The 21,829-nt window shown below is 45.4% G+C and overlaps 5 pseudogenes; all 5 read right to left on the reverse strand.

Annotated features, from left to right (window-relative positions):
- Positions 1–9,234: 9,234 nt before the first annotated feature.
- Positions 9,235–9,354, reverse strand: LOC141269654 (5S ribosomal RNA; annotated as a pseudogene).
- A 621-nt stretch (positions 9,355–9,975) lies between these two features.
- On the reverse strand, positions 9,976–10,094 carry LOC141268727 (5S ribosomal RNA; annotated as a pseudogene).
- Positions 10,095–11,036: 942 nt separating this feature from the next.
- On the reverse strand, positions 11,037–11,156 carry LOC141269474 (5S ribosomal RNA; annotated as a pseudogene).
- A 621-nt stretch (positions 11,157–11,777) lies between these two features.
- Positions 11,778–11,896, reverse strand: LOC141269121 (5S ribosomal RNA; annotated as a pseudogene).
- Positions 11,897–12,837: 941 nt separating this feature from the next.
- Positions 12,838–12,957, reverse strand: LOC141267798 (5S ribosomal RNA; annotated as a pseudogene).
- Positions 12,958–21,829: the final 8,872 nt, after the last annotated feature.

Raw genomic sequence — 21,829 nt, forward strand, 5'->3', positions numbered from 1 at the left:
GCGGAAGTGAGCACACAGCGACCGTGCCCTCTGCAGAAGGCCATCTAGTCTGGGATAGTGGGCTAAAAATTGCTGGACAACCAGGTTCAACACGTGAGCCATACAAGGCACGTGTGTGACATTGCCCCGGCGAAGGGCCGCACCCAGGTTTGCAGCATTGTCGCACACGGCCTTCCCTGGTTTCAGGTCCAGTGGAGACAACCATTCATGAAATTGGTTCTCCAGAGCTGACCACAACTCCTCAGCTGTGTGACTCACATTTCCCAGACATTTCAATGTAAAAACCGACTGATGACGTTGAGCCCTACTGCCAGCATAGTAAGGAGGTGTGCAGGATTCCTTCTGCGCAGTTAGAAAGCTTGTGGCATGACCAGACAGGATTTGGGTGCAGGTGGAAGACCGAGAGGAGGTTGAGGAGGCAGAAGCAGTGGAGGAACTTTGACATAAAGAGGATTGACGCACAACTCGTGGGGACGGCAAGACTTGGACAGCAGCCCCTTGTCCTGCTGTCACCATAGTTACCCAGTGCCCAGTCAGCGACATGTAACGCCCCTGTCCATGCCTACTCGTCCAAGTGTCTGTGGTGAAATGCACCCTGTCACACACAGAGTTTCTCAAAGAAGCGGTGATGTTGTGTGCGACATGCTGGTGGAGCGCAGGCACACCTTTTTTTGAGAAGTAGTGCCGACTGGGCATCTGGTACTGGGGCACTGCGACGGACATAAGGTTTCGAAAATCCTCTGTGTCCACCAGGCGGAAAGGCAGCATTTCTGTAGCCAAGAGCTTGCAGATGGTGAAATTCAACCTCTTAGCTTTTTCATGGCTAGGAGGAAATGGTCTTTTACTTGTCCACATCTGAGGGACCGAGGGCTGGCTATTGTGCTTAGACGGGGTTGATAAGGGTGTCCCCGGCAAACTGCCGGTCTGTGAGGAAGATGCAGGCGGACATGTTAGGTTGCCTTGATCCAAAGGTGGTGCTATCGATGTCGGACAGCGCTCAACACCAGCTGGTGTTACCACCTCCAAAGAAAATGATGACCTGCCAATCACGCTGGCTGTTGCGGGTAAAGAGGTGGCAGGTCTGCGCCCCAAAACAGGTGTGACTGCTGTCCCCCCAGTCACAGAGGATGAAGAGGCCGCGGATGCACAAGATATGGCAGACGGTGGTTGGCCCGGCCGGCTAGGCCGCATTGTAGCACACTGAGCTTCCCACTGCAACTTATGCTTCATGTCCATGTGCCGGTTCATGCATGAAGTACTCAAACTATGTATTTTTGGGCCTCTACTTAGCTTTTGCTGACAAATGTTACAGATAACACGAGTTGGGTCATCTTTATCGATCTGAAAAAATGCCCAGGCTATGCAAGGCTTAGCACCCATGCGACCTCAAGAGCCACCATGACTTGTGGTGAGAGGCAGAGTTGTGTTTGAGGATGCAGTTGTTGACGTGCTTCCAGTACTACGTCTCTGTCCAGGAAGCCGCAACCTGACATCGTCGTCACTAGCATCTTCCTCCACCTCCTCTGCTGACCTCATCTCTTGGCTGACTGTGGGTTGACAGTAAGTGGGATCTCCAACCTCATCATCATCACCCTGTGCGTTATCACACCCGTCGTCCTCAGAGCCAACCTGTTCCTGCCCTGACAAAAAACTAAAGTTGTCGCTCCAATCAGGTATTTGAGTCTTATCATCGTCTTCCTCATTGTCTCCACCAACAGGAGTTACAGTTTGGGAATGAGGGTCTACATTATGGTCAGAACCTTCTGCGTCTGGTCCTGGATCCGACTCATAAAGATTCTGGGCATCAGTGCAGATCATTTCCTCGTCTGGATTCACAGAAGCGCTGGAGTCGACCTCTGATTCCCAGGCTATAGTATGAGTAAACAGCTCTGCAGACTCAACCATCTGTTCTACCTCATACTCAGACGGGCAGCTGGAGATTTGGGAGCTGTGAAGAAGCAAGTGCGATTGGGGTGACACCTTTGAGGACTGGAGTATTTGTGATGTTGAAGTTGATGTGGAGGAGAGCCCACTTAAAGGAGCACTTGATATCCGTTGAAGCACCTGCTGTTTTTGTACCTCATCTGGAATTTGTAGCGATTGGCGTGGCCGTAAGAAAGGGATCTTATCACATTGTCCGCTAAAAGAAGTAGACATTTTAGTTTGGCTGGAAGATGGTCTTTCTTCTGCAGATGTTACTGTTGCTTTAACACCTACCCCACGGACACAACCTTTTTTCCCCTTCCCAACATGCCTATTCCCCTTTCCACCAGCAGCAGGCCTTTATCCACTCATTTTGGTGGTTAACTAATTCACAACTCTGGAGTTGTTTGCACAAAAAAACAATGGATGGGAACCGAGCAGAGCTGAGTGGCCAAACTGTGGTATTAGGCCAAAACTATTGGCTGGGTTAGATGCAGAAAAAAATTATATTCAATTTGCAACCTGATGGAGGTCTGTATAGATGGATTAATAGAACAAGTCCCACACACAGCTAGAAGCCCAATATTTTTTCAGAGGTAGATGCAGAAAAAAATATATTCAGTTTGCAACCTGATGGAGGTCAGTATAGATGGACTAATACAACAAGTCCCACACACAGCTAGAAGCCCAATATTTTTTCAGAGGTAGATGCAGAAAAAAATATATTCAGTTTGCAACCTGATGGAGGTCTGTATAGATGGATTAATAGAACAAGTCCCACACACAGCTAGAAGCCCAATATTTTTTCAGAGGTAGATGCAGAAAAAAATATATTCAGTTTGCAACCTGATGGAGGTCTGTATAGATGGATTAATAGAACAAGTCCCACACACAGCTAGAAGCCCAATATTTTTTCAGAGGTAGATGCAGAAAAAAATATATTCAGTTTGCAACCTGATGGAGGTCTGTATAGATGGATTAATAGAACAAGTCCCACACACAGCTAGAAGCCCAATATTTTTTCAGAGGTAGATGCAGAAAAAAATGTATTCAGTTTGCAACCTGATGGAGGTCTGTATAGATGGATTAATAGAACAAGTCCCACACACAGCTAGAAGCCCAATATTTTTTCAGAGCTAGATGCAGAAAAAAATATATTCAGTTTGCAACCTGATGGAGGTCAGTATAGATGGACTAATACAACAAGTCCCACACACAGCTAGAAGCCCAATATTTTTTCAGAGGTAGATGCAGAAAAAAATATATTCAGTTTGCAACCTGATGGAGGTCTGTATAGATGGATTAATAGAACAAGTCCCACACACAGCTAGAAGCCCAATATTTTTTCAGAGGTAGATGCAGAAAAAAATATATTCAGTTTGCAACCTGATGGAGGTCTGTATAGATGGATTAATAGAACAAGTCCCACACACAGCTAGAAGCCCAATATTTTTTCAGAGGTAGATGCAGAAAAAAATATATTCAGTTTGCAACCTGATGGAGGTCTGTATAGATGGATTAATAGAACAAGTCCCACACACAGCTAGAAGCCCAATATTTTTTCAGAGGTAGATGCAGAAAAAAATGTATTCAGTTTGCAACCTGATGGAGGTCTGTATAGATGGATTAATAGAACAAGTCCCACACACAGCTAGAAGCCCAATATTTTTTCAGAGCTAGATGCAGAAAAAAATATATTCAGTTTGCAACCTGATGGAGGTCAGTATAGATGGACTAATACAACAAGTCCCACACACAGCTAGAAGCCCAATATTTTTTCAGAGGTAGATGCAGAAAAAAATATATTCAGTTTGCAACCTGATGGAGGTCTGTATAGATGGATTAATAGAACAAGTCCCACACACAGCTAGAAGCCCAATATTTTTTCAGAGGTAGATGCAGAAAAAAATATATTCAGTTTGCAACCTGATGGAGGTCTGTATAGATGGATTAATAGAACAAGTCCCACACACAGCTAGAAGCCCAATATTTTTTCAGAGGTAGATGCAGAAAAAAATATATTCAGTTTGCAACCTGATGGAGGTCTGTATAGATGGATTAATAGAACAAGTCCCACACACAGCTAGAAGCCCAATATTTTCATAGAATCATAGAATCATAGAATGGTAGAGTTGGAGGGGACCTCCTGGGTCATCTGGTCCAACCCCCTGCTCAAAGCAGGATTCACTAGATCATCTCAGACAGATGTCTGTCCAGCCTCTGTTTGAAGACGTCCATTGAAGGGGAACTCACCACCTCTCGTGGCAGCCTGTTCCACTCATTAATCACCCTAACTGTCAAAAAGTTTTTTCTAATATCTAATCTGTGTCTCCTCCCATTTAGTTTCATCCCATTGCTTCTAGTCTTTCCTTGTTCAAATGAGAATAAAGATGATCCTTCTACAATGTGACAGCCCTTGACATATTTGTAGACAGCTATTAAGTCTCCTCTCAGTCTTCTTTTTTGCAAGCTAAACATTCCCAAATCCTGCAACCGTTCCTCATAGGACAGGGTTTGCAGACCAGTCACCATTCTGGTCGCTCTTCTCTGAACTTGCTCCAGTTTGTCTATGTCTTTTTTGAAATGTGGTGCCCAAAACTGTACACAGTATTCCAGATGAGGTCTGACCAAAGAGGAGTAAAGACCGATAATGACTTCACGTGATCTAGACTGTATGCTTCTGTTAATACATCCCAGAATTGTATTTGCCTTTTTTGCTGCTCCATCACACTGTTGACTCATGTTCAGTGTATGATCTATTAGTATACCTAAGTCTTTTTCACATGTACTGTTGCTTAGCTCTATTCCTCCCATTCTGTATATGCTTTTTTCATTTTTATTGCCCAGATGTAGTACTTTGCATTTTTCCCTGTTAAAAATCATTCTGTTGGTTGCTGCCCACTGCTCCAGTTTATTTAGGTCTTTTTGAATCCTCTCTCTCTCTTCTCTAGTATTAGCTATCCCTCCTAGCTTTGTGTCATCAGCAAATTTAATCAGTTTACCCTCAATTCCTTCATCTAAATCATTGATAAAGATGTTGAACAATACAGGTCCCAGGATGGAGCCCTGTGGTACCCCACTTGAGACATTCATCCAGCTGGATGTGAAGCCATTTACAACCACTCTTTGAGTCCGATCACTAAGCCAGTTATGAATCCACCTAACAGTTGCCTGGTCCATTGCATACTTGGTCATTTTTTCTATAAGGATGGTGTGAAATACTTTGTCAAATGCTTTGCTGAAGTCAAGATATACTATATCTACAGTATTTCCCTGATCCACCCAGTCAGTGATTCTGTCATAGAAGGAAAATAAGTTAGTCTGACATGACTTGTTAGTTACAAACCCATGCTGACTCTGGTTAATCACTTCATTCTTATCCAGGTACTTACATACATGTTGTTTAATAATTTGTTCAAAGATCTTTCCTGGTATAGAAGTCAGACTCACCGGCCTATAGTTCCCTGGGTCCACCTTCTTCCCCTTTTTGAAGATAGGAACAACATTTGCTCTTCTCCAGTCTTCTGGGACTTCTCCTGTTCTCCAAGAATTTTCAAAGATTATGGAGAGTGGTTCTAAAATTTCTTCTACGATCTCCTTCAGTACTCTGGAGTGTAAGTCATCTGGACCTGGAGACTTGAACTCATTTATGTTAGCTAAATATTCCCTCACAATCTATCTATTTACAGATTACTTGGATTCTTCTATTCCTTTAAAAGGACAGTGAAGATCAGTTGATGTTACATTTTCTTTCTGAGAGAAAACAGATGCAAAATAGGAATTAAAAAGTTTGGCCTTCTCAACATCCTCTCTTACCATTTCTCCATTTTCAGCCTGTAAAAATCCTATAGCATCTTTGACTTTTCTTTTACTTTTGACATACCCCCAAAATCCTTTTTTATTGCTTTTGACATCTCTTGCAAGGCTTAATTCATTGTCAGCTTTAGCTAACCTGATACGTGCCCTACAGGATCTGCAGACTGCATTATAATCTTCTTTAGATATGCCTCCCTCTTTCCATTTAATAAACATTTCTTTCTTTCTTTTTAGCATGTGTTTAAGTTCTGTGTTCATCCATCCTGGTTTCCTTAAATGCTTCCCATTCTTCCTACTTTTCGGGATTGTTTTCGGGATTTTTTCAGAGGTAGATGCAGAAAAAAATATATTCAGTTTGCAACCTGATGGAGGTCTGTATAGATGGATTAATAGAACAAGTCCCACACACAGCTAGAAGCCCAATATTTTTTCAGAGCTAGATGCAGAAAAAAATTATATTCAATTTGCAACCTGATGGAGGTCAGTATAGATGGACTAATAGAATGATGCTATGCCCAAAAGATTTTACTTCACTAGGTGCAGTAAAAAAATTGGTATTCTATACAGAGGTGGTATATCTTGCAACACAGATAGGCTACTCCACTGACTAACACACTCTGCAATAGGCCAAAAAGGATTAGCTTTGCTAGATTCAGCCAAATGCTGTGAAAAAAACTTGCACAGCACTGGCACAGACCTGCCTGGCAAAAACTGATAGGAACTGATGTAACCTAGTCCTGAAAAGGACTCCAATTACAATTAGTCTTTACTCCCACAATCTATCTATTTAAGAGCACAGACCTGCCTGATAAAAGTCGTAGGAAATGCTGTAACCTAGTCCTTAAAAGGACTGCAATCACAACTATTCCCTACTCCCAAGCTATCTGTAGATTTGTGCGAAAATTGGCTTGAAATTAACAAGGTATAGCGCACACAGCAACAGCGGTGCCGTCTAACACGCAGCTGCAGCAGTGAGAAAATGGTGGCGACGGGGAAAATGGCTTGGTCTTATAGGGCAAGGACATGTGACATACACTGCCAATGACACATGCCCTTGCTTGTGTGAAAAAAAGCACTTCGCTCCATGTGTGCGCTGCTGATAGGCTGACAGATTGCACCTCCCCACTGCAAATACGGGAAAGAGAAAAAAAAATGGAGATCTTCATTGTTCCTGCAGAGATCCATCCCCTGCCCCTCCCCCCACCCCGCTGTACACTCAAACTGCGTATTAAAATTAATTTTCATCATTACTGAGAAAAAATCCAGTTATGATTTTGGTGCACGAACAGTTATCGAACATAACCTCGAGCAGCCGAATTTTTCTCAAATTGTTCGTGTTCGCCGAACGGCTCGAACACCGCCCAAAACAGCTCGAATTTGAGATTGGCGAACAGTTCGAGTAGAACAACGCTCATCTCTAGTCCCTACAGGTGTGGTTTGTTTAGCAGTGATTCACCCGCCGCATCAGGTGTCTTCAAAAATGGCTCGGCGCAGGGTCTCCTGCAGGCTAAACCCTTCATCGCGGTAATGTGACAGAAAGAGCAAGCTGGACCCGTAACTTGGGGGCAGAGCGAGACGTCCAGGGGTGAATGAAGGAAGAGGGTGAGATGGTTGCCAGTGACTTTGAGCTGCTCTTCAGGGGGGAGGGTCGTGTTGCCTGCAAAGGTCTTCTGCTTGGGGTTACGGGTGGTTGCCTCCAGCCACACGGGAGACGCTGGTCCTGGTGAAAAGGAGCCTAGTATTAAAAGTAAAGAAGCAACAATGCTGGAGGCCCACGGTGATCAGAAGGATGCTGGTATTTTGCAGAGATGAAATAGCGCAAGAGAGAAAGCAAATGAAAAAAAGAAAAGAGAATGAATGTGTGCACTTGTGAAAGGGAATGGAAAAAAGGCATAAAAGAGAGTGCCCCCTGCTGGTGGAAGGAAGGAAAAAGCAAAAGCCTACAGCACCTGGCATTCCCAAGCCGTCTCTGTTAAATGGTTAATTATGGAAATTCATTTGGAATGTTAATCGATAATCATTTTTCTGAGTTCTATGCCTCAGCCATCGTGTCTAGTTGACATGCGCTACTTGTGTGTGTATTTTTGTTTCACTACCATATGTAGAACAGGTGTCCATACGACTGGCTATAAAAGCCCATGGTACAGAAAGGGCGGGCTCTCTTGCTCTGCCCACCCCACAAGACACAGAATCTTCATGCTGAGAAGCAGATGACATGTAGGCCTGGACACATGCTGGACAAAGACATGATTTACCAGCCAGGATCCAAGGAAAGATGGGTGAATCTCAACAATTAAGCTAATTATGGACAAATGGACAATTACTTTATCACTAATTATTGTATGTACCTGCTGCAATCTGATTCTTTTTAATGGACAATCCAAGAATAAATAGATACATTTTTTTATAAGAATGTCGTGATATTAATACTTTGAGAAGTCCTCAGTAGAAAAAAATAATACAGGAAGAGTATTATTTTACAGTCTCCCATCCAAGTACTAACCAGTCCCAATCCTGCTTAGCTTCCAAGATCAGACGAGATGAGGCGTGTTCAGGGTGGTGTGGCCGTAGGCAGAGACAAGCCTCTCACTTGCTGCTTTTCTACTTTGAAGTCTGGCTGCCGGCTGCCCTTTCCAGTGCTCAGCAAGACCAGGTCCTTTTGTGCTTTCCCTTCTCTTCAATTTTTTTACTGGCTTCCTTAAAAGGTCTTGTAGACACAACGCCCCACTCAGAGCCGCTGAGCTCACTGATCGGCTGCAGCGCTGTCGACGGAACGTCAGTTCACGGCCAATGCCACAGGCTGGGAGCAGAGGCGAGACTCACCGGTAGACCCGGGTAGGGTGAGTAGAGCGCGGTTAGTTGCTTTCTAATAGCCTGCAGCCAGGGATTAACTTTTAATGAAAGGGAACAATCCCTTTGACTGTCTGCAGCGCGCCACACCTAGGAAGCGCACTCTCACACACAAGCCAGCATGCACACGTGCTCGCACGTGACAACACCCCCTATCTGCCCCTACAACCTCTCCGTCACCATGCGTCAGACTCTCCTGCCTGTTTTATGATTTCAGGGCCCTAGCAGGAATCACCCCCCCCTCCCCAATTTCTTCCTTGCACTGAGGTTAGCTCTTTGTCAGCCGTCTGGCTTGGTTACACAAGCTTCTTTGCAGAGAAACATGTTACTTCTGCTGGCCCTCGCTAGGCGGCCGGAATCCAAAACCTTCCCTGGGCACCTGCTGAAAGCCTGGCCCCTTCACGGCCCCGGGTGCTTTTAACGCCATCATTTCCACACGGCGAGATGCGGAGTCAATAAGCACTCCTAGCCGTGGCAAGGAGCTCGGTGTCAGGCCTGCGTGAAGGCGGCGGGGTAGCGTACTTAGCTGCCAACTGGCTCAGAGGCCTTGGGGCTTCCATCATCTAAGTTACTTAAGGTCGGTGTCCGGCAAGGCGCCGTTCCATGCTAGCCGAGCTGGGCAGTAGGGCAAAACGTCATCAAAATGGTCTACAGAACCCGGTGTTCCCAGGAGGTCTCCCATCCAAGTACTGTCCGAGCCCAGCCCTGCTTTGCTTTTGAGATCAGACGAGATCATGTGTATCCAAAGTGTTAGGACCAGTAGACGCTGCTCGATCCATCGCCCGGCCAGCCTTTCTCAGGATCGCTTGGTGGCGAGCAATCTGGCCGTGACGGGGCAGGCTCCGAAGGATCCATGCAAAGGCTGTGCCGTCCCTACAGGTGTGGTTTGTTTAGCAGTGATTCACCCGCCACATCAGGTGTCTTCAAAAATGTCTCGGTTCAGGGTCTCCTGCAGGCTAAACCCTTCATCGCGGTAATGTGACAGAAAGAGCAAGCTGGACCCGTAACTTGGGGGCGGAGCGAGACGTCCAGGGGTGAATGAAGGAAGAGGGTGAGATGGATGCCAGTGACTTTGAGCTGCTCTTCAGTGGGGAGGGTCGTGTTGCCTGCAAATGTCTTCTGCTTGGGGTTACCGGTGGTTGCCTCCAGCCACGTGGGAGACGCTGGTCCTGGTGAAAAGGAGCCTAGTATTAAAAGTAAAGAAGCAACAATGCTGGAGGCCCACGGTGATCAGAAGGATGGTGGTATTTTGCAGAGATGAAATAGCGCAAGAGAGAAAGCAAATGAAAAAAAGAAAAGAGAATGAATGTGTGCACTTGTGAAAGGGAATAGAAAAAAGGCACAGAAGAGAGTGCCCCCTGCTGGTGGAAGGAAAGAAAAAGCAAAAGCCTACAGCTCCTGGTAGTCCCAGGTGGTCTCCCATCCAAGTACTAACCAGGCCTGACACTGCTTAGCTTCCAAGATCAGACGAGATAGGGCGTGTTCAGGGTGGTGTGGCCGTAGGTAGTAACAAGCCTCTCACTTGCTGCTTTTCTATTTTGACGTCTGGCTGCCGGCTGCCCTTTCCAGTGCTCAGCAAGACCAGGTCCTTTTGTGCTTTCCCTTCTCTTCAATTTTTTTGCTGGCTTCCTTAAAAGGTCTTGTAGACACAATGCCCCACTCAGAGCCGCTGAGCTCACTGATCGGCTGCAGCGCTGTCGACGGAACGTCAGCTTCACGGCCAATGCCACAAGCCGGGAGCAGAGGCGAGACTCACCGGTAGACCCGGGTAGGGTGAGTAGAGCGCGGTTAGTTGCTTTCTAATAGGCTGCAGCCTGGGATTAACTTTTAATGAAAGGGAACAATCCCTTTGACTGTCTGCAGCGCGCCACACCTAGGAAGCGCACTCTCACACACAAGCCAGCATGCACACGTGCTCGCACGTGACAACACCCCCTATCTGCCTCTACAACCTCACCATCACCATGCATCAGACTCTCCTGCCTGTTTTATGATTTCAGGGCCCTAGCAGGAATCAACCCCCCCCTCCCCAATTCCTTCTGCACCTTCCTTGCCTTCCTTGCACTGAGGTTAGCTCTTTGTCAGCCGTCTGGCTTGGTTACACAAGCTTCTTTGCAGAGAAACATGTTACTTCTGCTGGCCCTCGCTAGGCGGCCGGCATCCAAAACCTTCCCTGGGCACTTGCTGAAAGCCTGGCCCCTTCACGGCCCCGGGTGCTTGTAACGCCTTCATTTCCACACGGCGAGCTGCGGAGTCAATAAGCACTCCTAGCTGTGACAAGGAGTTCGGTGTCAGGCCTGCGTGAAGACGGCGGGCTAGCGTACTTAGCTGCCAACTAGCTCAGAGGCCTTGGGGCTTCCATCATCTAAGTTACTTAAGGTCGGTGTCCGGCAAGGCGCCCTTCCATGCTAGCCGAGCTGGGCAGTAGGGCAAAACGTCATCAAAATGGTCTACAGCACCCGGTGTTCCCAGGAGGTATCCCATCCAAGTACTGTCCGAGCCCTGCCCTGCTTTGCTTCCGAGATCAGACAAAATCAGGCGTATACAAGGTGGTATGGCCAGTGGACGTTGCTCGATCCATCGCCCGGCCAGCCTTTCTCAGGATCGCTTTGTGGCGAGCAATCTGGCCGTGACGGGGCGGGCTCCGAAGGGTCCATGCAAAGGCTGTGCCGTCCCTACAGGTGTGGTTTGTTTAGCAGTGATTCACCCGCCGCATCAGGTGTCTTCAAAAATGGCTCGGCGCAGGGTCTCCTGCAGGCTAAACCCTTCATCGCGGTAATGTGACAGAAAGAGCAAGTTGGACCTGAAACTTGGGGGCGGAGCGATACGTCCAGGGGTGAATGAAGGAAGAGGGTGAAATGGTTGCCAGTGACTTTGAGCTGCTCTTCAGGGGGGAGGGTCATGTTGCCTGCAACGGTCTTCTGCTTGGGGTTACCGGTGGTTGCCTCCAGCCACCCTGGAGACGCTGGTCCTGGTGAAAAGGAGCCTAGTATTAAAAGTAAATAAGCAACAATGCTGGAGGCCCACGGTGATCAGAAGGATGCTGGTATTTTGCAGAGATGAAATAGCGCAAGAGAAAAAGCAAATGAAAAAAAGAAAAGAGAATGAATGTGTGCACTTGTGAAAGGGAATGGAAAAAAGGCATAGAAGAGAGTGCCCCCTGCTGGTGGAAGGAAGGAAAAAGCAAAAGCTTATAGCACCTGGTATTCCCAGGCAGTCTCCCATCCAAGTACTAACCAGACCCAACCCTGCTTAGCTTACGAGATCAGACAAGATCAGGCATGTTTAGGGTGGTGTGGCCATAGGCAGAGACAAGCCTCTCACTTGCTGCTTTTCTACTTTGAAGTCTAGTTGCCGGATGCCCTTTCCAGTGTTCAGCAAGACCAGGTCCTTTTGTGCTTTCCCTTCTCTTCAATTTTTTTGCTGGCTTCCTTAAAAGGTCTTGTAGACACAATGCCCCACTCAGAGCCGCTGAGCTCTCTGATCGGCTGCAGCGCTGTCGACGGAACGTCAGCTTCACGGCCAATGCCACAGGCCGGTAGCAGAGGCGAGACTCACCTGTAGACCCGGGTAGGGTGAGTAGAGCGCGGTTAGTTGCTTTCTAATAGCCTGCAGCCGGGGATTAACTTTTAATGAAAGGGAACAATTCCTTTGACTGTCTGCAGCGCGCCACACCTAGGAAGCGCACTCTCACACACAAGCCAGCATGCACACGTGCTTGCACGTGACAACACCCCCTATCTGCCCCTACAACCTCTCCGTCACCATGCGTCAGACTCTCCTGCCTGTTTTATGATTTCAGGGCCCTAGCAGGAATCACCCCCCCCTCCCCAATTCCTTCCGCACCTTCCTTGCCTTCCTTGCACTGAGGTTAGCTCTTTGTCAGCCATCTGGCTTGGTTACACAAGCTTCTTTGCAGAGAAACATGTTACTTCTGCTGGCCCTCGCTAGGCGGCCGGCATCCAAAACCTTCCCTGGGCACCTGCTGAAAGCCTGGCCCCTTCACGGCCCCGGGTGCTTTTAACGCCATCATTTCCACACGGCGAGCTGCTGAGTCAATAAGCACTCCTAGCCATGTCAAAGAGCTCGGTGTCAGGCCTGCGTGAAGGCGGCGGGGTAGCGTACTTAGCTGCCAACTGGCTCAGAGGCCTTGGGGCTTCCATCATCTAAGGTACTTAAGGTCGGTGTCCGGCAAGGCGCCGTTCCATGCTAGCCGAGCTGGGCAGTAGGGCAAAACGTCATCAAAATAGTCTACAGCACCCGGTGTTCCCAGGAGGTCTCCCATCCAAGTACTGTCAAAGCCCAGCCCTGCTTTGCTTCCGAGATCAGACGAGATCGGGTGCATCCAAGGTGGTATGGCCAGTACACGCTGTCTGATCCATCGCCCGGCCAGCCTTTCTCCGGATCGCTTGGTGGCGAGCAATCTGGCCGTGACGGGGCGGGCTCTGAATGGTCCATGCAAAGGCTGTGCCATCCCTACAGGTGTGGTTTGTTTAGCAGTGATTCACCCGCCGCATCAGGTGTCTTCAAAAATGTCTCGGCGCAGGGTCTCCTGCAGGCTAAACCCTTCATCGCGGTAATGTGACAGAAAGAGCAAGCTGGACGCATAACTTGGGGACGGAGCGAGACGTCCGGGGGTGAATGAAGGAAGAGGGTGTGATGGTTGCCAGTGACTTTGAGCTGCTCTTCAGGGGGGAGGGTCGTGTTGCCTGCAAAGGTCTTCTGCTTGGAGTTACCGGTGGTTGCCTCCAGCCACGCGGGAGACGCTGGTCCTGGTGAAAAGGAGCCTAGTATTAAAAGTAAAGAAGCAACAATGCTGGAGGCCCACGGTGATCAGAAGGATGCTGGTATTTTGCAGAGATGAAAAAGCGCAAGAGAGAAAGCAAATGAAAAAAAGAAAAGAGAATGAATGTGTGCACTTGTGAAAGGGAATGGAAAAAAGGCATAGAAGAGAGTGCCCCCTGCTGGTGGAAGGAAGGAAAAAGCAAAAGCCTACAGCACCTGGCATTCCCAGGCGGTCTCTGTTAAATGGTTAATTATGGAAATTCATTTGGAATGTTAATCGATAATCATTTTTCTGAGTTCTATGCCTCAGCCATCGTGTCTAGTTGACATGCGCTATTTGTGTGTGTATTTTTGGTTCACTACCATATGTAGAACAGGTGTCCATACGACTGGCTATAAAAGCCCATGGTACAGAAAGGGCGGGCTCTCTTGCTCTGCCCACCCCACAAGACACAGAATCTTCATGCTGAGAAGCAGATGACACGTAGGCCTGGACACATGCTGGACAAAGACATGATTTACCAGCCAGGATCCAAGGAAAGATGGGTGAATCTCAACAATTAAGCTAATTATGGACAAATGGACAATTACTTTATAACTAATTATTGTATGTACCTGCTGCAATCTGATTCTTTTTAATGGACAATCCAAGAATAAATAGATACATTTTTTTATAAGAATATCGTGATATTGATACTTTGAGAAGTCCTCAGTAGAAAAAAATAATACAGGAAGAGTATTATTTTACAATGGTGAGCCAGCCAGTCCTGTTTTTTTGTTTTTTAAATTAAGTAAGTGAATTTCTTCCGTGAACAAGGGGGGAGTCCTGACGAGCTGAACAGCTGTTGTTCACGTGTCACTAAATTCACTAGTTTGTCACGAGAAGCAGAAAGGACCTACAGACTGAGGAAAGACAGGAAGCAGAGGTACTAACAAGGAACAGAATCACACAGGAAAAGAATCAGATGAACTGAAGACAGGACGTGCTGATAAAGAGAAGCCAAGGAATCTTAAGGTAAGCAAAATATGGATATAATTTCTTCTTTTGCTAAACAAAGTAATATTAATTTCAAAGTTAATATAGGAGATGACATAGAAGTTTTGTGGCTCAGTTTATACAAAGAATGTGAATTGCAGAATTTACAGTTAACTTCTAAATTGGTAAATAGAGACAAACTGAAATTGAGAAATATTCTACATTTGGTAGATTTTTTTCATAGTCTTGTGTTAGAGATTTCTAAGCAGGAAAATAGTGTAGAAGTGTCAGACGGTGATACTGATTCTGACTGTAATGTGGAAAATGAACAAGAAGTAAGACACGTGTCTGTAACTGAAGGTGACCTTGGGTCTGACCAAGAGACGGACATACAGAAACCTGACATGGGAGGAGACATGACTGACATACGAGAAACCGATATACTAGGTGATGTGGGAGGAGACGTGAGTGACGTAGGAGGAATGGACGTACAAGAGCCACTAAAAATATCAGAGAATTCTGGAATTACCCAGGCTCAACTCCAAATTAAAATGAGGAAAAATTTGCTGAAATTATACAAAATCATGCCAAAATATGATGTCAAAATCCATGCCTGTAGAAATTCAGAGACATTTGAGAGCTTCTCTGATAAGTTTGATTTATCCAATGAGGAGAGGAATCAATTATTTAAAATATGGATTCCTGTGACATTGTCCAGACGTTTACATTTAATGCCCTGTGAAAATGACTATCCTAATGGATGGGAAAATGATTCACACAGATTAAGATATTTGATTTATTGTGTCACAAAGGATTTTCCCAACATAGAAGATCTGCAGAAACTAAGGATTGGTAGGAAGGAATGTACATATACATTCATGTCCATATTTGAACGGTTGTACAAAGCTCTCATCAAAAATGGAAAAGTACAACATATGATAACAACTTTTGTACAAAAATTCAAATTCCTAAATTCAGTTTCCCAAGTTATGGCATCACAAAAAAATTCATTATTTGAATGTGCGCAGATGCTGGATTTTGTTAGAAAACATGAGAATCGTGAAAAGAAAATAAATCAAGCTAAATTTATAAAACCAGGAAAGGTAAAATCTTACCAAAAGCCAATATCAAACTCTCCTAGACTGAGTCATCCCCATAGTGAACTCTATCAAATACACAGAAGATTTCATATATGTTATAAGCCATATCAGCCAGTGCAAAGATCCATCTCTCCACAGAATGAGTTAATTCTCAGTCAGAACTGTGATTCTCTAAAAAGGAAAATGGCTGAAACTGATGGACAGAGACAGGTGAGACGACCAACTCACAGTGATGTCATGGAATGTGGACAGAAGAACAGGCAGTTCTCTGAGGTTTTGAAGGATAGAAAAATGTCTTTCCTAAATAGGGCGTTCCTGGAGATATTTGAGAGAGACAGAAGATTTGGTTTAGGGAGTGGCTAAGGAAAAACTGTAATTATAATGTTGTATCAAAATGTAATACAATGTCTTAATATTTATTTATAATCTTATACAGTAAAATTGTAGTTACATAGTTTCTAATAGTTCATATATATATATATATATATATATATATACACTTGTCTAAGTAGAGATTGCGTATAATTGTATTTATATATACGTTTATAAAATATATATATATATATTAATTAATAAATTAGAACTTCATATATATAAATTTAAGTAGCAATATTTTGAATTACATTAGAACCAACCAATATATGTATAAGATATTTAAATAATTCTGTTTCTGTATGAATTTGATATTTAATTTTATTTTCTTATATTTCCTTAGAGTTTTCATTCCAAAGCAGGATTTGATCAAAGAACTCTAAAATGGATTTATTTCTTTATTCACACAGGAAGTGAAAAAAATGCATGATTTTATTTGTATAACATTTTAAAATAATAACAATATATCTAGTTGAACTATAATATATATGTAATACTTATTAATTCTTTTGTGTTGCTAATATTTTCTGTGCATGAAGTGTTCGTGCAAATTAAAGTAGCTTTACAGCATGACGTGTGACAGCTGCGGCCTTTGAACTTTGAGCTAATAGTATAGGATCCCATTCATTCTATTTTCAACTGATGTAACTTAAGACCGGGCAGCCAGTGAAAAAAGAATCTAAGACAAGAGTTTTTTCAAGTGTCTGAAATTCCAGTGACTTACTCTCATATTATATAATATGTACTTGGGGAATAGTCAAAGAAATATAAAGATATTCAATTGATATGGCAATGCGCATTAATAAATTGGGATACAACAATTTGGGGTTAAATATATATATATATATTTAAAACTTCATATGTGGAATGTTTGAGTTGAACAGATCTGTGAATGTCAGAGTGAAGGTGACAGATGAGTAAATCAGCAGCTGCTAAGTGTGATTGATGTGACAGAGGCCTTGTATGTTTGTATGTTTGAAAAAAAAAAATGTTTCTTTATGTGAAGGCACAAAAATATATTTAATTCTGAGGAAATTATAATACATAATTAGGTATTATCTACATATATATATTTCTATATTTCTTTAATAATTATTATTTCTTGATTTAACTAATAGTGGATAAGGGCAACCACACATCAAAATGGTTTACAAAGCAAATTTATATTTAGATTAATTTTCCACATGATAATATTCTTGAATAACTATAATATTATTTTTAATGGTTACCTAAATATGTACACACATCTCTTTAGTCATATCTATGCTACTCATCGATATGAAATTTATGCACAATATTTCTAGAAGAATAATTATTTTTAATTTGGTTCTGATATATACATAAATTTTATAAAATAATATTTTTGGTATTAAGGGGGAAAATGTGTTTTTGATCCTGATTACATAATCACTTTTGATCAATAATTATTTTCCACACATTTTAATAAAGAAGAAATAATAATAAGGTACTATGGTATAATTAAGAAGGGTATTACATGCAAAGTTGCATAATTTAATACTTTTTGGTGGTACAAGGTTATGACAAATATGAAATCATCCAAATAATGGAGATATAAGGGTATTTTTTATGGAGAATATAATTACTCTGCATTTGTTATTAAAATTTAAAGGCCTTATTTTTATTTTTATTCTTATTTTTACTCTTAATTTTATTTTTCATTTTTAAAATTTTATTCTTACTTTATACTTCTTATTTTTCTATTTTTTCATTTTTTAATTCTCATTTGATTTTTTTTGAGTTCAATATCTCAATTGAGAAAACACATTACTATTTAATAAAGTAATGTCTAATACAAGAGTATTGCTTCATTAAATATATATTGCTAAGGAAAAAAATGTTTACATTTTCTGAGTAAACACAACAATTCATTCATTCATTTATTCATTCATTCATTCATTCATTCATACTTTCATATATTTATTTATTTTGGTTCAGGAGTATACATTCTTTGATATTATTGGTTTAATAAAGATATAAAAACTTGTTTTTTCAAAATACACTGACACCTATGGGTTGGAAAAGGTAATTACACCTATGACATAAAAATGTTCTATCATGTGGAGAACTTGATTGATAATGAATTATTATCTATTATTGTTTATTATTCCAAACATAATTTATTTTAATATTTTGATAATAATTAGATGGATATTACTGATTGCTATGGTACGCTGTGATATTATAGGTTAGGAAAAACTGCCAGATTTGGTATCAGATTAGGGAATGAAGACTTCAATCAAGACATCGCAATTATGAATTCTATCTTAATAAAGACTCTTAATTTTTATAAATCAAAGAGATTCTCAAAAGTTACAAGAAGAAGTAACTGATATCCTGACGTCTCAGAAGGTAACAGGTGTGAATGCTGAGTGTTATAATAGACTGTGTCCATTACATACAATACAATTCACACCACTGATCACCAGGACGACAGAAGACGATGATCCTATATGTACTGTGTTGTGTTCAAGTTTCATCACGTTCCAGTGGTTTCTTATCACCTGCAACGCTTCAATGAAAGCTGGTGAACAGGTAATACCTGGCATATGTGTCCTGTATATAAAGGACTGAGTACTGGTTATGGTGCTATATAAAGCAGGTGTAGCGTCGGCGTCCCTGCCCTCTGCTAGGCAGGGACGCTGTTCCCCTCACCTCTCTGCTCCGAGCCCGGCGTCCTCCTCCCGCTCTGCTGGCAGCGCGCGCTCCTTCCTGGCCACTGTGCTTAGGGCGCGCGCGCGCTCCCTCCCTCTTAAAGGGGCCGCGCGCGCCGTCCTAAGGAGTCCCCGGCCAATGGCCGGAGGACTTCACCATATATAAGGCACCTCCTCCAAAACGGAGGTGCCCGAGCAATGTTGTTGCACTGTTCACTACTCTGCTTCAGCCCTCAGGTCCCATTGCCAGTTACCTGCCAGATACCTGCCAGATTCCTGCCAGCTTGCTGTCTTATTCCTGCCTGACATTCTGCTACCTGCCTGCTAGCCTGAGGTCCGACGGTCTGCCTTACTACTCCTGTCAGTCTGTCTAAGGACCAGCTTGCCCGCTCACCTGGGAGCGCACATCAACTACCTGCCTGCTTGCCTGAGGTCCGACGGTCTGCCTTCCAACTCTTGTCAGTCTGTCTATGGACCAGCTTGCCCGCTCACCTGGGAGCGCACATCTGCTACCTGCCTGCTAGTCTACCTGGAGGCTCTGCCGTCACGTGCTGTGACCACCTGCCTGTCCAGTGACTCCTGCCCGCTCACCTGGGAGCGCTCATCTGCCGCCTGTCTGTTGGTCTTCCTGGAGGCTCCGCCGTCACATGCTGTGACCACCCGTTTATCCAGAGACTCTCGCCTGCTCACCTGGGAGCTCACGTCTACCATCAGCCACCACAGGTTGTACCAACCCTTTACCCAGAGACTGCCCCGGTCACTTGCCGTGACCATCTGCCCGTTCACCCTGAGACTGCCCCGGTCACTTGCCGTGACCATCTGCCCGTTCACCCAGAGACTGCCCCGGTCACTTGCCGTGACCATCTGCCCGTTCATCCAGAGACTGCCCCGGTCACTTGCCGTGACCTCCTGCCCGTTCTTCTAGAGACTGTCCCGGTCACCTGCTGTGACTGCCTGCCTGGTCGCCACCCGCTCCCTTACAAGGACCGCCCCCTTGTATACTAGCTCAGAGGTTCCGCCTCCCAGACCCGTTACAGTTTGCTCGGGCCATGGAACCCGGTGGCACCCAAGCTCCCTCGCTCTCGGACCTCTGTCATGAACTGTCCCGTCAGAGGTCCCAACAGGAGTCCATCCTGGGTCACCTGCGGAATGTCAATTCTCGCCTGGACACTCTGACTGCTCCACCAGCAACCACCGCCATTGCCATGACTCGCAACCCGGCAGCTCCGCTGCCCACCAATACCATGGTATCCTACCCCGGACCCCGGCTTTCTGCACCTCCTCGCTTCGGAGGCGACTCCGCCCAGGCTCGGGGCTTCATAAATCAGTGCACCCTGCACTTTGAACTCCTGTCCCACCAGTTTAACTCCGACCAGGCCAAAATTGCCTTCATCATGTCCCATCTCACCGGGGAGGCCCTGGCCTGGCTAAATCCTCTATGGGAGAGAGGAGACCCCCTGGTGTCCGACTTGCCTGCCTTTCTCATGGCTTTCCGGAAAGTCTTCGACGAACCCGGACGGAAGACCTCATCCGCATCATCTCTGCTACGCCTCCGTCAGGGAAGTCTCACCGTGGGCCAATATGCCATACGGTTCCGTACCCTTGCCTCGGAGCTGGCCTGGGATAACGACGCTCTGGTATCCGTCTTCTGGGAGGGTCTGTCCGGCCGTATTAAAGATGAACTTGCCGGTCGGGACATTCCTACCACTCTCGATGACCTAATAACTCTTGCCACCCGGATTGACCTACGGTTCCAGGAGCGTGCCAAAGAGGTCACCCGTGAGAGGAGGTTTCCACGTCTAGCTCCTACTTTTCAGAAATCCGTCTCTCCCCAGGTACACTCTCCTGAGCCTATGCAGGTCGACCAGACGAAGATGGTCAAAACCCGTCAGGACTTACGCCGTGCCGAAGGGAGCTGCTTCTACTGTGGCAGTAAGGAGCACCGGATCCGTACCTGCCTGGAGAGGTCGGGAAACGCCTGTGTCTAGGTTCGCTCAGAGAGGTCAACCTAGACAAGAATAAATCCTCTCCATCTCTGCTACTGTCAGTCTCTATTATCTGCGGGGAGAATCGTTATTTCAAACTAGCCCAACTTGCCTCTGGAGCTGCCGGGAATCTTATCTCACAGTCCCTGGTAGAAAAATACCGCATTCCCACCAAACCTCTGGCTGTACCATTATCTGTCGCTGCTGTGGATGGGGGCCTCTTACCACGTCCCATCCAACTCATCACCGAATCCGTAACTCTGCAGGTGGGAATGCTGCATTCTGAGAGCATCTCTTTTCATGTTCTGCCTGGACTCTCTCACGCCCTCTTACTAGGTCTACCTTGGCTCCAGAGACATGCACCCGTGCTTGACTGGCAGACCGGAGAAGTCCTTCGCTGGGGACAGGACTGTCATAAGACTTGTTTGGTTCCTGTTCATCCCGTCCGTCCTTCTCCTACCCCAACTAATCTACCTGGACTTCCGATTCCCTAATGGTCATTTGCTGATGTCTTTAATAAAAAGGAGGCAGAGACATTACCCCCTCATAGACCATACGACTGTCCTATCGACCTGTTACCCGGTACTACTCCTCCCCGTGGGCGTATTTACCCATTGTCCGCTGCTGAGACCCGGTCGATGTCCGAATATATTGAGGAGAATTTGGCCAGGGGATTCATCCGGAAATCTACCTCCCCCGGCGGGAGCAGGCTTCTTCTTCGTAAAAAAGAAGGACGGCTCTCTCTGTCCCTGTATAGACTATAGAGGCCTTAACCAGATCACGGTGAAGAATAAGTACCCCCTTCCGCTCATTCCAGAATTATTTGATCGCCTGAGGGGGGCTAGAGTCTTCACCAAACTGGACCTCCGTGGGGCGTACAACCTGGTCCGTATCCGTCAAGGGGATGAATGGAAGACTGCATTCAACACCCGGGCCGGCCACTATGAATATCTGGTAATGCCCTTTGGTCTCTGTAACGCTCCTGCCGTCTTTCAATAGTTGGTCAATGACATCTTCCGGGACCTTCTCTACTCCTGCGTTGTGGTGTACCTGGACGACATCTTGGACTTCTCTCCGGATCTCCAGACTCACCGGAGGGACGTTCGTCAGGTCCTGCTCAGGCTCAGGCAGAACCACCTCTTCGCTAAATATGAGAAGTGCCTCTTTGAGCAGACCTCGCTTCCTTTTTTGGGCTACATTATTTCTCAGACCGGCCTACGAATGGATCCAGAGAAACTGTCTGCCATCGAGAAATGGCCCCGACCGGAGGGGTTGAAGGCCATTCAGCGGTTCCTGGGCTTCGCCAACTACTACCGCCTCTTCATACCGCACTTCTCTTCCCGGACTGCC

Source organism: Phyllobates terribilis, unplaced genomic scaffold (assembly GCF_046119375.1).
Source record: "Phyllobates terribilis strain yellow unplaced genomic scaffold, ASM4611937v1 Scaffold_4__5_contigs__length_816908805, whole genome shotgun sequence".
Taxonomy (NCBI): Eukaryota; Metazoa; Chordata; class Amphibia; order Anura; family Dendrobatidae; genus Phyllobates; species Phyllobates terribilis.